Below are 18,038 nucleotides of genomic sequence, written 5' to 3'. Positions count from 1 at the left end.
GTGTCAGTTTTCTAATATCCTTTATTCTCTCATGATCTACAGCTTTATGCTCATATTAGCTACAGACACTGATCTTATATCCTCCCCTGTATCAATATTTAAACACCGTATTACAATGCTTTCTTAATATAAAATGTCTAGTACTTGCAGAACAACATCACATAAGATTTCTAGTATTTTTACAAATAAAAATTGTACTGAATTTGTTTTTATTTTAAATTTACAGATGCATGTGCATGCACAGGAAGAATGTGTATTTCAGGAAATAAATGTTCATGTTAATATAATCAAACTTATCAATCATTTTTATGATTCACTTTTGGGGTTTTTATTTAGAATGCTCTTCATATCTTGTTTCAAAGACATACTATTATATTTTCTTTAAAATCTTTCTAATGTTAGTTTATATAGTATGACTAATAAATATAGCATTTATTTTTATATGTAATATAAGGAAGGAATTATTATTCTAATCTCATGTTTCTTCATATGTATAACTAATTTTTAATTTTTTTTAATTGCTTCTCTTTTTCCTGTTAGTCTACAATGGCAATAGTCACATACCAAATATATGTGTATATGTGTTCATTTATTGATTGATTTCTGGAATCACTATTTTACTTAGCTTTCTATTTATCTATCTCTGCACAATATGACTTTCAGGTGCTGTAAGACTTATTATATTATGGCTTAAGTCACACTAATTTATTTATTCATTTTCAAAAATATTTTTGCAATTTTTTGGTCCCTTATATTTCACATGATTTTTATGTGTTGCATCAAGATCCATTAATATTAAGTTCTATCAGAATTAGATGGGAAGTTTTACATTTACATGGAAAGAGAAGTCATTTTTATAATATTGAGACTGATTATCCATAAAAATATTCTTTTAAAATTTTTAAATAAAGTTCAGAATATTCCTTATATTACTTATGGACATATTTTCAACAAATACATATAAGTAAGCCATTTCTATTATACACAGAAAATATTCCTGTGAAAATTATTTTTTCTTTTACAGTAGTAGCTATTTATAACACATGTACAAAACTGGTATGTGTAAGTCATGAATAGTATATACAAAAGGGGTCTAGGTAACTTCCATTTTATAATCCAAAAGGAGGAACCTAAAGTCTCCTTGAACTAAAATGAAAGACTCGAATGATCAACTAGACAATGATTTTACATACTGTCAGTGATTGACTAAGAGAACTGAAAAGTTTTGTTTTTATAATTTCTATATTTACTTCTGTTTTGTAAAGAGATCAGGGTATCTTTACAATCATGATACACACCAAAATTGTAAACTCTCCCACAAGAATACCATCGAAAGGTCTTCAGAACCTTAGGATAAAGTAGGAAGTAAATTTTACTGCTGTTTTTAAATAAGTTGTATAATCGTAAATGTCAGTGATATTTTTCATGTGATTTGCTTCATTAAATGACACAGACATCTCACTTCAACCTCTTCTCTCACAGTTTCTCCTCTGCTTCCTGATACTCCAGGCCTAGTGACCTTCAATTCATTTCTGGAAGAGTCAAATTGAATTAAACTTTATGCATGTCTATGTCTTGGAGCTACGTCTCACAACATATGCACGGGGCTATTTCCTTGGCCTGTAATCCTCAGCCTCTAACTCTCTACATTTTATCTTGTCATTCAAGTCTCACATGAATTATCATTTTTTCAAAGGCCTCACTTTAGCCTCCAACCTAAAGCTGTGTCTCTGTCACTTTCCCTCTCATCACTCTGATTTATTTCTTTCATAGAATCCATCTCTGCCAGCAATTATCTAGTTCAATGACTCATTTATACATATGTGTCTAATGTCCTCCTTCACTGAAAAGGAAGCTCATTCATGCAGCACTAGATATATTCTGTTTACTGATGTATCCCAGGCACCTAGAATGGTATCTGGCACATAAATGCACTTAATAATTACTTGTTGAATATACAGATATAATTTCTAAATATTATTTAAATTAAATTACATATTTCATTATAGTATTTTATGAACTTAATGCCTATATCATAAATCCTAGAATTGTATTTTTGACACATTTGTAATTATTAGTATATTTAGAGTATGTCTTTTCTTTGCCATGAACATTTTTTTCCATGATCTATGAGTTTCTTTTTTATTATCTTAAGTCTTATGATCACACACAATTTTAAAATTTATGTATATCTCCTCTACTTTAATTCTTTTAAGTTGGCAAAAGCACTATTCACAATCACACATACGGAGCAGTTCTACAGTTTTATGTATCTGAATGGCTGTTTATATAATCTTAAATTGTAACTTAGTTTGACTTAGATTGTAAAGAATTCAAGAGTGAAGTTTAACTTGCTGCTATTTTAAAAACATGTGACTCTATAGATCATCTATAAAATGTGAGAAGTGTTAAATAATCTTTGATATTACACATAAACCACACTAAAATGCCTTTCAATAAGTAAAAAGAACCATTTTAAATGCAGGAAATTCTAATTAGATTGGCATAATTAAGGCCAAAAATATTAAGTAGACTTTGCTACCTTATTTATCTTCAACCCTTGCCTTTAAGAGGCAAATGAACACAAAACACAGATGAATCTTGCTTGGTTCTGAGACAGTGAAGGAATTTCCCCAGTATTTAAATATATTCACATAACCAGTTATAGAAATCTAAATATAAACCAATTTCCAGTAAGTTTTAAGATGGCAGTCATCATCTTTGTGAAAAGTTGAACATTACGAATGAAGTCTAATCATATCTTTAGAAGGGTTAAACAGTGATGGCATTTACTGAATCGGAATTACTATTAAAATTCAAAAACTGAACATATTCATTTAACCACAAGCCCGTCTTTGTTTTAAATCAGGAGTGCCCAACAAAATATTCTGTCAGTCATTCATGATGTGAATTCTGGCATATGAGATCTATTAAAGTATGGTACACATACAAAAGTCATGAGACATTTCTGTTTTATAAGGCAGTGGCCAATTATTACTCATTAGTAGCTTTTTTTGAGATAAACTATCAAGTCTGCCTTTTCTGCCTTCTTCTTAATGCCGGCAAAGATCATTTTTGTTCCAGGGATGTAGTTCTTGGGATTCTCTAAACACTCCATCAGTGTATCCTCTCTGCCCAGGTTATGCCTTTGTTCTTATTGGCCTCTGTGTAATAGAATCAAATGGCCTGACCTGGCTTCCGCCCAAAGTGACCATGGAGATTAGGCCCAGTCTTGTGCTTGCCTCTCTTTTCCATAGTGTGTCACTGGGTACACTTCTGAACAAAAAACCTTCTTGCCTTTCTAACATCACCCATATTTAATTCTGTTTATCGTCTCTGGCACAAGGATGGCTCCTGCTCTGAAGCCTGATGTCCCACTCTCTGTCATAAACATTTACTAAAGGACTGACAGAGGAAGAGATTTTCTTATTCTTCTAAAAATATATACAAATAATAAATGTAAAATATGTGTAAGAATCCTCAAATTAATTAGAACAATGTGAAAAGTAATGAGAAATAAATAATACGAAAAAATTATATATATATCTATATATATATATAAATTTTTTTTTTTTTTTTTTTTTTTTTTTTTTTTTTTTTTTTTTTTTTTTTTTTTTTTTTTTGAGACGGAGTCTCGTTCTGTCGCCCAGGCTGGAGTGCAGTGATGCGATGTCCGCTCACTGCAAGCTCCGCCCCCCAGGTTCACGCCATTCTCCTGCCTCAGCCTCCCAAGTAGCTGGGACAACAGGCGCCCCGCCACCACGCCCGGCTAATTTTTTGTATTTTTAGTAGAGATGAGGTTTCACTGTCTTAGCCAGGATGGTCTCGATCTCCTGACCTTGTGATCCGCCCCCCTGGTCTTGGTTAAATTTTTATGTATTTTTAGTAGAGACGGGGTTTCACCATGTTCGCCAGGACGGTCTCGATCTCCGGATCTCGTGATCCGCCTGCCTCAGCCTCCCAAAGTGCTGGAATTACAGGCGTGAGCCACCGTGCCCGGCCGAAAAAAAAATATTTTTTAAAGCTCATGTAGATTCTCCTTACTTCCCCCTGCATCTCATTGCTCTTTCCAAAGGATAAGCACAATGAACAGATTGATGTAATTCTTCTTGACCTTTTCCTATGGATTTTTAATCTGTGACTCTCTCTCTCTCTATGTATATATATCCATATATCTCTCTCCAAAGCCTTGGTGATTTTAGTACAATATACAAAAGATCATTAAGGGATGAAATATCAAGTAAGCAAACAATATATATATTATTTTTTAGAGTAAATGAAGCATTTGGTAAATTGATTAGCACAATTTTTGGTACAAGGTTTTAAAGAAACCACATTGGGAACTGGATAGCACAATAGAGTTATATCTTAAATTTCAGAGTAAATGGAAGTAATTTTCTTCAAATATGATTGAATGAATGTGATATTTTTCTTGTGTGTTAGTGTATTAGCATAAGCAAACTGACCTGAATGCATAAGTAATTTTTCCTACAATTTTTCTGCAATTGTCAGAGACAGATTAATTAACCTTAAAAACATTCCCTAAGTTCATATAAAATGCTGTTTATTTAGGGAGAGTAATTAATTTTCTTCAGGGGCTAAAATCACATTCCCTAAAGCAAAATCATTCTGACATTATCAAATATCACAGTGTGGTTAAAGAACAATTATAAAGTAATTTACAGAATAAATCTTATTACTTTTCAGAGGCCTTTTGAATTCAGTGAAAGAAAATGTTACCATATTTGACTTTCAGCCTTCTTTCCTCAAACAGCTGAACATGCAGAAATAAAAAGTGAAATTTCATTACCTATAAACTATTAAATTCAAATGACCTAAAAATAATACCTTTAAGAAATCATTGAGCACAGTTTTTTCTCAAAACTTATTGCCGGCCGGGCGCGGTGGCTCAAACCTGTAATCCCAGCACTTTGGGAGGCCGAGACGGGCGGATCACGAGGTCAGGAGATCGAGACCATCCTGGCTAACACGGTGAAACCCCGTCTCTACTAAAAAATACAAAAAACTAGCCGGGTGTTGGCGGGCGCCTGTAGTCCCAGCTACTCAGGAGGCTGAGGCAGGAGAATGGCGTGAGCCCGGGAGGCGGAGCTTGCAGTGAGCTGAGATCTGGCCACTGCACTCCAGCCTGGGCGACAGGGCAAGACTCCGTCTCAAAAAAAAAAAAAAAAAAAAAAAAAACTTATTGCCATTAAAAAAAAATTAAAACTTTTAAAAACCAAGATATTAGACTTTCTTCACAGTAATGTAGATTTAACTTCTGAAGGGTTGTTAGGATTTGGTTGTCATCTATTGATTTCCTGTGATTAAAAATAATCAATGATTCATTAATTTGTCAATTGATTTTTTTCTATCAAAAATTATTTGTTAAATGTAGACTGTATTTAAAAAAACCCATCTAAAAAGCTGTGGGCTGTTTAAAGAAACAAACGTATTTATATACTGTTGGTGTGAATGTAAATTAGTTCAACTCCTATGGAAAACAGTATGGAGATTCCTCAAAGAACTAAAAATAGAACTGCTATTCAACCCAGCAATCCTGCTACTGGAAATCTACCCAAAGGAAAATAAATTGTTTTATCAAAAAGCCACCTGCACTCATATGTTTATTGCATCACTATTTACAATAACAAGGTCATGGAACAAACATAAGTGTTCATCAAATATTGACTGGATAAAGAAAATGTGGTATATATACACAATGGAATACTAGCAGCCATCAAAAAGAATAAAATCATGTGTTTTGCAGCAACATGGATGGATCTGGAGGCCATTATTATGAGATAAATAGCTCAGAAACAAAAAGTCAAACGTCACATGTTTTACTTCTAGGTGGAAGGTAAACAATGGTTACACATGGACAAAAAGAGAAATTATAGACACTAGAACTTCAAAAGGGGGGAACATGGGAAGAAAGCAAGGTTTTTAAATCTATGTATTGGATATTGTGTTCATTGTTTGAGTGATGAGTTCATTGGAACCCCATCAGCATTATACAATATACCTATGTAACAAATCTTCACATATACTCTCTGAATCTAAAATAAAATAAAACTAAATTTAAAAAACAAATTGTATACTCCTAAATAGTTATTATCAGAAATCTTGAAATATAATAGAAGAAATGTTTCCAATTTTTAAATTTATAAAGAAATAATTATACCAGGCAATATGTAGTGTAAATTAATAAACAGGATATTGTTTAGTTGAAAATGAAAGGCTAAATTAAGAAGAATCAAAATGTAGATAAATTCTTTAAGTGGTCTACCCACAATTTTCTTTGTATTTCCACTCTTTTTAAAAATTTTATTTTTCTTAATTGACATATAATACTTATGCATGTTCCTGGCATATATAATTATGTCTCAAAACATGTAATGTATTTTTAAAAAGATCAGGATTCACTCTTCTAATCATCACTAATGCTAATTTCTTCTCAACTGAATGTTCACAGTGAACTTGCAAGCTTTTTCTAGATACTCTTTGCAGTAATAAGATTTGGCTATAAAAATATATAAATAAAATCAGAACAATAACTATGCCACGTTTCTGCTGAAAATTTTATTGCTGTCATATAAATAAATGCTAACATTCAAGTCCTTACATAATCTGACAAAACACTGCTCTTTAATTTCTTACTACTTTCTTAGATTATAATAATAATATCCAGCCTTTCTGAAGTGCTTGTATTTTCTAAGTTATAGTATTCAATTTAACTCTTACAAATGTTCTGTGATTACAGTCATCTCTCAGTATCTGTTGGGGATGGGTTCCAGGATTACCCACTCCTCCACAACTACCACAATCCACAGATGCTTAAGTCCCCCAGTCAGCTTCTGTGTTCACAGATGCAGAACCCACAGACACAGAAAACTAAATGTAATTACAATTTACAGATAAATAAAGAAAATCTCAGTACAAATTACTTGTCCAATACTGCCTAAATGTGCTAAGACTAGAAGGGAAATCTATTCCAAGAGAATTCACCTGCTAGATGGTAGACATCAAGCTTGTCCAACCCATAGCTCCTGGGCTGCATGCAGCCCAGGAAGCCTTTGAATGAGGCTCAACTCAAATTCGTGAACATTATGGGATTGTTTTGCAATGTTTTTTAGCTCATCAGCCATTGTTAGTGTTAGTGCATTTTTTATGTGTGGCTTGAGACAATTCTTCTTTCAGTATGGCCGAGGGAAACCAAAAGATTGAACACCCCCAGTAGCCATGATTCTAAACTTCCCTCTGGTGAGCAATTACTGTCTGCCAAACATTATGTTAGGGAATAGAAATAGAAAGAAAAAAGCAACAACAGTATCGTGTAGGCTACTTTTAAATGTATTCAAATCCAGCCTAAAAAGTAAATAAATAACATACTAATTTAACAGTTTAATTTTTTCAAAATGAAAAGAGAATGAGAAACTGCTGAGCTCAAGCATGGAACAAGGGACCATACATAGTCCATTGCATCTTCCGGAATCACTGCTGAGTTTTTCCCTTTTCCTTAACTCCATTGATTTAAAATGACCTAAGCTTACATACTTCACTTGTCTCACTTACCCCTTGCTAGTGACCTGGGGTAGAATTAAAGATCAGATTTAACCATAATGCTTATCATATCTTTATAAGTAGCTTTTTATTATAGTACTCCAGCAATTATATTCCACACTAATTTTGAGCCGATGGTTAAGACATTGACCAAAACAGCTTGCAGAGATAATAAGTTGTTTGTAGAATCATGATTTGTCCTTCCCCTCAATTTCCGCATGGCCTAGCATTCTGATATTTGAGTCATTTGTGATAAATGGTGGTAAGTAAACAACCATCAAAGAGCACAGTCTCTTCAGTGGAAACAACCTACTCTCTGTGCTAAAGATTAATGCTGTTGTTTGTCCAAATGGGTGTGTGACCATATAGAGCTATAGCTATCCATTTATTATTTCATCTATGTATTTGACTTTCGTTGAGAATCTATCAGGTTGGTGCAGAAGTAATTGTGGGTTTTACTATTGAAAGTAATGCAAAACCACAGTTACTTTTGCACCAACCTAATACTATGAATCAGTCACTGTTTTAGATTTTGGTAAACAAGTCTGTGTCAGGGCCCCCGAGAACACTCTCAGGTTTAGTGATTTACTAGGAGGGCTCACAATATTCAGTATACAGTTGAACCCGTGGCTATGATTTATTGCAGCAAAAAGAAACAAAGAAAATCCAGCAAAGGGAATAGGTGCATGAAAAGTCTAGAAAAGACAAAGTGTACGGCCTCTAACAGTGGAGTCACACAGAACACAATTTCTACAGCGGAGTTGTGACAACACATGAGAAATACTGTCTACCAGGGAAGCTCATTAAAGACTCAGTATGCAGGGGTTTTATTGTATATTCCTCACGAAAGCACACTCTGCCTAACATATACAACATTTCAGAGTCCCAGAAGGAAAGCAAGTAGTTAGCATAAACCATATTGCTTGCACAGTCTAGACTGAGTGAATCATTCTTATCAGTTATGGAATTGTGGGAACCATTCTGAAATCCAAGTTTCCAAATACCAGACAACAGCCTACTTTGTAAGCAGACTTCATAAGGATAGCAATTTCAGATCTGCTATGTTAACTATTTTCTGCACAAAGTCACATAAATAAACCTTGCTCTGTTATAACTTATTCTCTGGTGTGTGTGTGTGACTGTGGAGGGGGAGATTTAAAAAGCAATAAATTATATGTAGTAATAAATAGTAGACCCTGCCACAGCTCTTAATGCATGCCAGGTGCTACTTTAAGTGTTTTACCTATATTAATTCACTCAATCCTTACAACAGTGTTTTAATATGGATACCCAATATAACCATTCCTATTTTACTATGAAAACTAAGGCACAGAGATTAGATACATTGGTTAAACAGGAAAAAGTCAAGTCAGACATTCAAGGTAAGCAAGGAAACTCCAGATTCTATAACTTTTGTCATTATATAATTCCTTTTCTTAAAAAATAAATAAGAAAATATCAAATAGTAATAAATCCTAGGCTGAGAAATAGAATGAGAAATAGAATAAGGGATTATCAAAAAATGTATGTTATGAGCAAGGATTGCAATTAGCTGGCATCATGAGTTGCCTGTCCAGCTGTTATTGTGCCTTCTCTGTAATGTTTCCTGGGCTGATGCCATAAAAATGATTTGGCAAAAAAAATGGAAAAAATGGAGTCTCTGATGACAGTCACGTTAGCAATTGTACTAGAGCTAGCCCCAACTCAGGACTTCGTATCAAGTGAATTACATATTATTCTTATGATGTAGGCCACTTGCATAAGAGGTTCTCTTACATATAGCTATAAACATTTGAATTGACATAGATTATGTTAAATTAGATGATAAGAAAAGGGTTTTCTTAGTCAATGACACAAGTTAAAATCTCAATGACAAGGAAGAGCTCACTATGCCAAAATAAAATAATTTCAGGCTGAGAAAATCATGTAAGTCAGGCATACTAGTCAGTGTATGTGGGAAACAATACAAAGGCTAGAATTGATAAAGTATATATGTGAGTAGGAGATGGTGTAAGAAGTTGAAGTGGTAACAACATACTAAGCTTTGGAGACTGTAATATGAATTGTGAATATTATCTTATGTGCAATTGGAAGGTACTAATGAGTTTAAAGCATAGATGTGAATTATGTTTGTGCTTTAAAAATCACTCAGCTCACTGCAGAGGATAAAAATTTGCAGATCCAGCTTGGAAGAAAGGAAACAATTTACAGGCAATTAATAGCGTTCAAGTAAAAGATGACAACATTTTGTATTAGATAATAAAAGTGCAGAATAAGATAAGTGAATAGATTTAGGAGATTATTTATTTATTTTTATTTATTTATTTTTTTAGTGATGGGGTCTAACTCTGTTGCCCAGGCTGGAGAGCACTGGCATGATCATAGCTCACTGCTGTCTCTGCTTCTCAAGGAGCTGGGACCACAGGCACACATCACCACACTGGCTAGTTTTTTTTTTTTTAAGTGTTTTTTTTTTGTTTTTGTTTTTGTTTTTTTTGTAGAGACAAGATCTTGCTACATTGCCCAAGCTGGTTTTTACTCCTGGGCTCAAGAAATTGTCTCACCTTCACCCCCCAAAGTGTTGGGATTACAGGCAGTAATTAGCCACAGCACCAGGCATGAGGTGATATTTTGTATATGTGGTCAATAAATCTGAATAGTGGAAAAATAAATTATATCAAGAACATATTTTTTTATTGGATTATTTGTCTTTTTCTTACTGACTTGTTGTGTTTAGTTTGGTTACATGTCCTTTATCAATAATATATACTTCAAATATTATCTCCTTTCCATTGACTAGCAATTTTTCTTTTAAACACACACACACACACACACCCTAAGTACAAATGGCTGAAAAACATAGTAAATATTCTCAACATCATAAAAATTAAAATTATATGAGAGATTTTCAGTTTAAACAAGAACATGTAAACATCTTTAAAATTGTCTATCCTATTCTTGTGTACTTGGAATAAACCCCACTTGGTTGTGGTATACAATTCTGATTTTGATATGAAAGGAGTATGTAAGACTCAAGACAAAATAAACTGGACGTAAGTACTATATTGTAGTTAATAAAGTTGTTCCCCATGGATATATAGATTATCAATTCTTTTACCACCATTTTACCACCGTATGTGTGTACTTGATTTAACAATTAAATAATGGATGGTGAATGGTAAGAACCATTTTTTTTCACAGTTGAAAGGGGAAGTTGCATATAAGGGGAAGAAGCTAGAATGATACACATGGTAATTAATTACGGTTGGTGACATCACTATGAACTCATGTTCAGGTGAGTGTACAGAGGCTATAAGTACGTTTTTTTAAATCTATCAGCTAATAGGGCCTAGAATAAAGCATAGCATAGGAGCACAGAACTTACTATTAAGGAAATACTTATTTCTAATACTAATATTCAATACAAAGTACCAAGTCTTCTCGCAGAAATGACTGAATTATTCTAAGACTTGGCAGAACATAAAATATGTACTATGAGCCTGAAGTATGTTATAATGCCAGAAAGTAAGGTTATGTTTAGCATGTGGTCACACAGACACACAGACACACACACACACATACACACACACACACACACATACACAAACCGCACACAGTATGAGACTATTTAAACCTCACACAGTAATGAGACTATTTACAAAGGATACTGAAGTCACCTGAAAGAGCTCCCAATGGCCAAAGCTAGAATAATTTGAGCACAAAATATATTATGTTGTGTTGGGTTATAAACCTGTATTAGTTGGCTAGGGCTGCCATAACAAAATAGACTGAACGACTTGAACAATAAAGATTCATTTTGTCACAGTTTGGAGTCTGGAAAGTCCAAAATGAAGGCCCAGCAAGGTTTGGTTACTGGAGATTAGTCTGTACCCAGATTGCAGACAGATGACTTCTCCCTGTGTACTCACATGGCAGAGAGAGCGTGAGGTTGCTTATTAGGTTGGTTGGTGCAAAAGTTATTGAGGATTTTCTCATTACCTTTAATGGCAAAAACTGCAATTACTTTTACACCAACCTATATAAAGCCACATATAGTCCTAATATAAGGCCACAAATCCTATCAGATTAATTCTCCATATTTATGACCTCATTTAACCATAATTATTTCCTAAAGGCCCTATTTTCAAATACAACCACATTGGGTGTTATAGTTTCAGCATATGAAATTTGGAGGGACACAGTTCAGTCCATAGTGAACTGTAGTCCTGGCCCCCAAAATTCATATTCTTATATGAAAAATACATTCATTCCATCCCAACAGCCCCAAAGGCTCAACTCATATCAGCATCAACTCTCAAGCCAAAATTCCAAAATTTAAATATCATCTAAATCAGATGTGTGCGATACTCAAGGTACTGTTCACTGTGAGACAAAATTCCTCTGCAGCTGTGAACCTGTGACATCAAAAAAGTAGTATGCTTTTAAAATACAACTGTGGAACAGACATAGGATAGACATTCTTATCCTAAAAGGGATAAATCAGAGCCAGGAAAAAGGTGATAGGTTCTAAGCAAGTTCAAAACTTAGCAACGCAAGTTTCATTAGATTTCAAGTCTTGAGAACAATCCTTGGTTCAGTGTTCTCCTTTTAGAACCACTGGGGCAGTGATCCCACCCTCAATATTCCCAAGCCTTTACCTAAATTACCCAGTTCAAAGCCACTTTCACATTTTTAGGTACTGGTTGCAGAAGCCTTGACCAAAATATAAAATAAGTATCCAAGAGTTTATACAGATATAAATGCATGATTGACTATGCAAATAAATGGAGGAGGATAACCAAATTTCCTATACAGAAGAATTTCAAATAATTTATGTAAACACTCTGCCCATCAGGTTTCAGAGTATAAATTCTCACACTTTAAGTATAACCTGAAATCAGGGAATTCTTTTCCATGAGTACAATAAGGAAGGGAGGGCAAGAAATTGAGACCATGTTAGAAGCTTGCTAAACACCACTTCCACCAGGCCATGTTAAAGGTTTATGCCTCTCCAAATTTGGTACAAATCTCCTTCATTTATAAACCTGTTATTCAATCTTGATGTTTATGGCAGGTTTTCCTTTTGCAAAAATGCATGGCTCTCTTCCAATTGTTGTCTTCCCTTTACCCACCCCCCGGGACTACTCCAAACTACTTCAGCTTGATGTCTCAAATATATACTTGACTGCACTAATCTTGTAAATATTTCCCAAAGCTCCTTCCATCATTCCATGTAAATTAAGGATATTGCTGATACTACTACTATAACTCTTACTGTATGTGTGTGTGTGTGTGTGTGTGCGTGTGTGTGTGTGTGTGTGGTCATTTCGAAAGAAATTTTAAAGAGGTATATGTAGGATATGGCAAAATATTTTTATCATAGATTCATCTCGGATTACAGGACTATTTTAAAAATAAATCAATGGAGGGAAAATAAAATGTAATTTTGAGAATAATATGTCATTCTAATATTTTAATAAAGTAAATATTTTAATAATAGCTTTTTGTGTCTTTTGAATTCTTTTCTAAAAACCGAAAATATTTCAGTACACATAAATATGATTATTGTACTTGAGGAGTAGATGTTTTATGTTAGATTTAATTGTTGATTTTTTTAATGTATCAAGTCTTTCATTAAAGCTAATATGTTGATGAAGTTTCTGTTCTATATCGGAAATATGTTTTCAAACACAACACTATAAAATATGCCAACAGAGTTTTACTTTAAAAAAATTGTCAAGAAGATTTAACATGAGATCCACCCTCTTGACAAAATTTTTATAGCATAATACGGTGCTTTTAACTAGAGACACGATGATATACAGCAGATTTTTAGAACTTATTTATCTTGTGTAAATGAAACATTATATCCATTGGATGAGAACTCTCCCTCCTGACCTCTGTTAAGCACCATTCCATTCTCTGCTTCTATGAGTTTGATTATTTTAAATATTTCACAAGAGTAAAATCATGCAGTATTTATGCTACAATACCTGACATTTTTCACTTAGCATAATTTCTTCAAGTTTTATCCGTGTTGTTTTACATTGCCTGCTATAGGCTGAAAGTTTATGTCCCCCTAAAATTCGTATGTTGAAAATCATCTTCCCAAAGTGATGGCATTAGAAAGTGATTAAAAGGTGGAATCCTCAAGAATCAAATTAATGTTCTTATTTTAAAGACCCCAGAGAACTCCCTTGTTTCTTCTGCTATGTGAGAACTCAGTGAGAAGATGGTCAGGTGTGAACCAGGAAGCGATAGTGAATCTGCTGGCACCTTGATCTTGAATTTCTCTGCCTCCAGAACTGTGTGAAATGAATTGCTGTTCTTTATAAGGCACCTAGTCTGTGGTATTTTTGTTATAGTAGGACACATGGACTAAGACATGGTATAATTTTCTTCTTTTTTAAGTCTGAATAATATTTTGTTTTGTGTCTATACCAGATTTTGTTTATCCATTTGTAGATAATGAATGAATGAATGAAAAGTTAATGGATTTTGTACTCTAATACATGTATTGAATTAAATGTTGTTTTTATTAATGAAGGATTTACACTGGCTTTGTTAAATCAGAATATATTAAAAAACACAAATAAAAGTGCTTTTATATGGATAAAAACCATGTTTATCTAATTCCTGTCCAGACAATGGCACCAGGCAGACTTCTTGGATCCTATAGTTTCTTCTTCACAGAGCACCTAAGGAAATCTTGTTACATGTCATGGCTTCTCTGAAAACATCTCAGCATTTTCTAATCCCATATGCATACAAAAAAAGCAAAGTCCCTCGTATGGTCCATGGGTTCCTGAATGCTCTGGCTTCCCTCCCTTCTCTTCTGTATCTCCTTTCTGTTTCATTGAAGCTGCTATATTCTAGCCACAATGGTACTGTGCATATTCCTAGAATACAACCAACCAGGCTTCAGGGACGTTGCACTATCTTGTCACCGAACATAGTTGTAGCTATGTGTTTCACTTCTTCATTTATACATCTACACTAATGACATGTTATCAGAAAGTTCTTTCTTGCTTGCTCATATTATTTTAAATGGCTATGTTTTATATATTTCTGTACCATGTCTAATTTTTTCTTACTATCATTTAAATCTGATTGTAACAAATTACCACAAATGCGGTGGTTTAACACACATTTATTTTCTTTTGGTTCTGGGAGTCAGAAGTCTGAAATTAGGTTCACGGGACTAAAACCAAATCAGCAAACTTGTATTTCTTTTGGAGAATCTAAGGGAGAATCATTTTCTTACTTAGAGCCACTTTGTTCCTACAGGCTGCTGTTCCTTTCTCCGTTGTCAAAGCCAGTGGTGTATCATCCCTCTCTGATTCTGCTTCCTTCTGCTTCTCTCTATCCTACCTTAGTTCCTGCCTCTTATAGGGATTCCTGTGATTATATTGGGCCTAATTAAATAATTAAGGATATTATTCCTTTCTCAAAATCCTTAATTTAATCACAACTGAGAAGTCCCTATCACCATGTAAAGTAGCATAGTCACAGTTTCCAGGGATTAGGATAAAAATATCTTTGAAGGGGCATTATTAAGTCTACTAAAATGATATAAACAGTATATATTTATTTGTTTATTCATTATCTGTTTCTTTCAATGAGATGTAAGCCCGACAAGAACAGACACTTTGTATGTTATGACCATTACTTTTGCTTCATCTCCTAGCAAAATATCTGGCACATTATGGATGCGCATATGAAGATAGTAAAAGGCTAATTGTTTGTGGACACATATCCTTAAAGGTATTTCTTAGTGCCAATGTTTAATAAACAACTTAAGTAAATAATCAAGGATGTAAGATTGCTTGTCCTCTGATAAAACATATTCACTAACACACAAGATGTTGCTACCCCAAAATAAAACATATGATAATGGAGACAAAATGAGAAGCACTAGTATTGGCTAACATCTGATAACACACTAATGTGGATTTCTATATGATACAACGTGCTATTTCCCCTCTCTGTTATATTTCAGCTCATAAGACAACATTCTCTGATCTCCAATTATTCCCATGTCAAAGATGATATGCCATATCAAATCTCATTAACAAATATAAATTATACGTTTTTAAGATTATTATCCAGCTCTTTGGACCTCTTTCTAATGGTATGTCAGTTTCATAAGGGAATATTATCTCTATTCCCTCAGATTGGTCTTGTTTATTTGAATGTCCCAAACCTTTCTTTGTATACTGATTTTTCTTTTTGAATTTTCTATCATGTAAATCTGAGTACAATACTGAAAACTAATTAGGTCCTGTGGAATATGTTTTTCTCAGTTTCTAACCAAATGTATCAATTCCATCTATATCAAATATAAACAGTAAGAGAAAAATACATAATTAATTTGATTAATTTCAATGAGTTATTTTACAAGAAAAGAGGTCAAGATGTTTAGAAGATGTAATAGGCATAAATATGTTCATGAAAGTCTTTTCTTCCCAAAGTGTTGAGAGAAAAAAATAATACCTACATGATAATACTTTACTGTTGTTGGCATAAATGGGGAATATAGATTTGTTTGTTATATTTAATAATTAACTAGGGAGTAAAAAACCACTAAAATTAGTGCAAACACAAAATAATAAGACCTACTAGGGACTAAAGGAAACACTGGCAGATTCAGTCTAGTTTTTGTTTGTTTGATTATTTGCTTATGTATGTGTGTGTATCTTAAGATTCCCTCTAGAGAAGTAGAAAACTCAATTAACACACTTTAAAAAATTACGTAGTAGAGCAATAAGGGAAAACCCCATACAGTATTAGACTGATGGGAGATTTTCCATCTTCTGTTGTGGACCATTAACTGCTTATTAAGGATATAAAAAAACAGCTTCCTCAGCTAAACTCCTAAGCATCTGAGGACCAACAATTAATCTTTCAAACACGACAATATTTAAATTGTCAATTAGGCCTAAAACCTATTTTTTATTTTGGTTTTGCAAATCTGGCAATTCTCTTCCCACAGGGACCATAATATCAGTTCTCACTATTATACTTACACTTATTTAAATATGTAAATACATTTTAATAACACAGTATGCTACTTTTCATAGTCTTCTACAATACAACTAGAAAAATCACCACTGATTTGGATTAAACATTTATTCAGACCTGCTCTTATTGAATTCATTGTAAAAATCATGGTTCACTTACATTAATACCAATATCTATGTTGGTGTAAACGTACTATTGTGAATATCAAGAAATATCATTTGAAACATAGTCACTTAATCTATGAAGAGAAAGGAACACTTCCAAACTCATTGTACAAAGCCAGCATTACCCTCATACCAAAGCCAGACAAGAAAATTACAAGAAAAGAAAATTACAGGCCAATATCCCTGATAAACACATGCAAACCTTCTCAACAAAATACTCACAAATTAAACTCAACAGCATATTAAAAGACTTGTGAACTAAAATTATCTGAGACAGCTCTCAATCAATTTAGAAAGATTATTATGACAAGGTTTAGGACACAGCATGACATATCCTGAGACATGTGCCTAAGGTGGTCGAGGTACAGCTTGATTGTACATTATAGAGAGATACGAGACATGAATCAATACGTGTAAGATGTATACTGGTTTGGTCTGTAAAGGCCGGGCAACTTGAGGCAGGTGCTTCCAGGTCAAAGGTCATAATATTCCACAAAGGTGCCAAAAATACACAATAAAAAAGATCGTCTTTTAAATAAATGATGTTGGGAACACTACGTACCCACATATTCACACAAATAAAATGAGTTTGGATCCTTATCTTACACCATACAGAACTATTCACTCAAAATGGATTAAAGACTGAAGCATGATTTGCAAAACCATACAGCTTCTAGAAGAAAACAGAAGGGAAAATCTCCATGACATTGATCTTGGCGATGACTGTTGGGATATGACACATACCCATGTGTGTCATATACTAAGTGACACATTAGTCAATGTGTCAAATATTACATTGAAATAGTCAAGAAGCAAACAACATTATTTCAGTTATTTAAAAAATAAGCAAAATACCCCTCTCTGAGTAAAATATGTAAGTCAGAATTTAGTACTTGTTGCTATTAGACCTATATTGTGTCTGCCAATCACACACATTGAATATCACTTAGGAAAGATGGGACGTACAAGGAAAAAGGAGGAGAATGAGAAGGAGAGACAAGGAGAGGGGCCAGGAAAATAAGAAGGGATAGGGAAGGAGAAGAAGAATATCTTAATAGACTCAGCTTCTCTTGTGTACCCAACTTCCTTCTGAATTTAAAAACTCAGAGCCTGGTGTGGTGGTGCACCCCTGTAATCCTAGCTACTCAGGAGACTGAGCCTGGAGTTCAAGACCAGCTTGGGCACACATTTAGACCTCTTCTCTTAAAAGAAAGAAAGAAATGAACAAAAACCCTCAATTTGAAGTAATTTATCATTAAATATCTAAAATGTAACACTAATATTTTCATATCT

At 33.7% G+C, this 18,038-nt stretch overlaps 1 pseudogene; it reads right to left on the bottom strand.

Annotated features, from left to right (window-relative positions):
- Positions 1-3,001: 3,001 nt before the first annotated feature.
- LOC115894169 lies at positions 3,002-3,315 on the bottom strand (annotated as a pseudogene).
- Positions 3,316-18,038: the final 14,723 nt, after the last annotated feature.

Source organism: Rhinopithecus roxellana, chromosome 17 (genome assembly GCF_007565055.1).
Source record: "Rhinopithecus roxellana isolate Shanxi Qingling chromosome 17, ASM756505v1, whole genome shotgun sequence".
NCBI classification, from domain to species: Eukaryota; Metazoa; Chordata; class Mammalia; order Primates; family Cercopithecidae; genus Rhinopithecus; species Rhinopithecus roxellana.
This window is presented reverse-complemented; position numbering and strand designations above follow the sequence as displayed.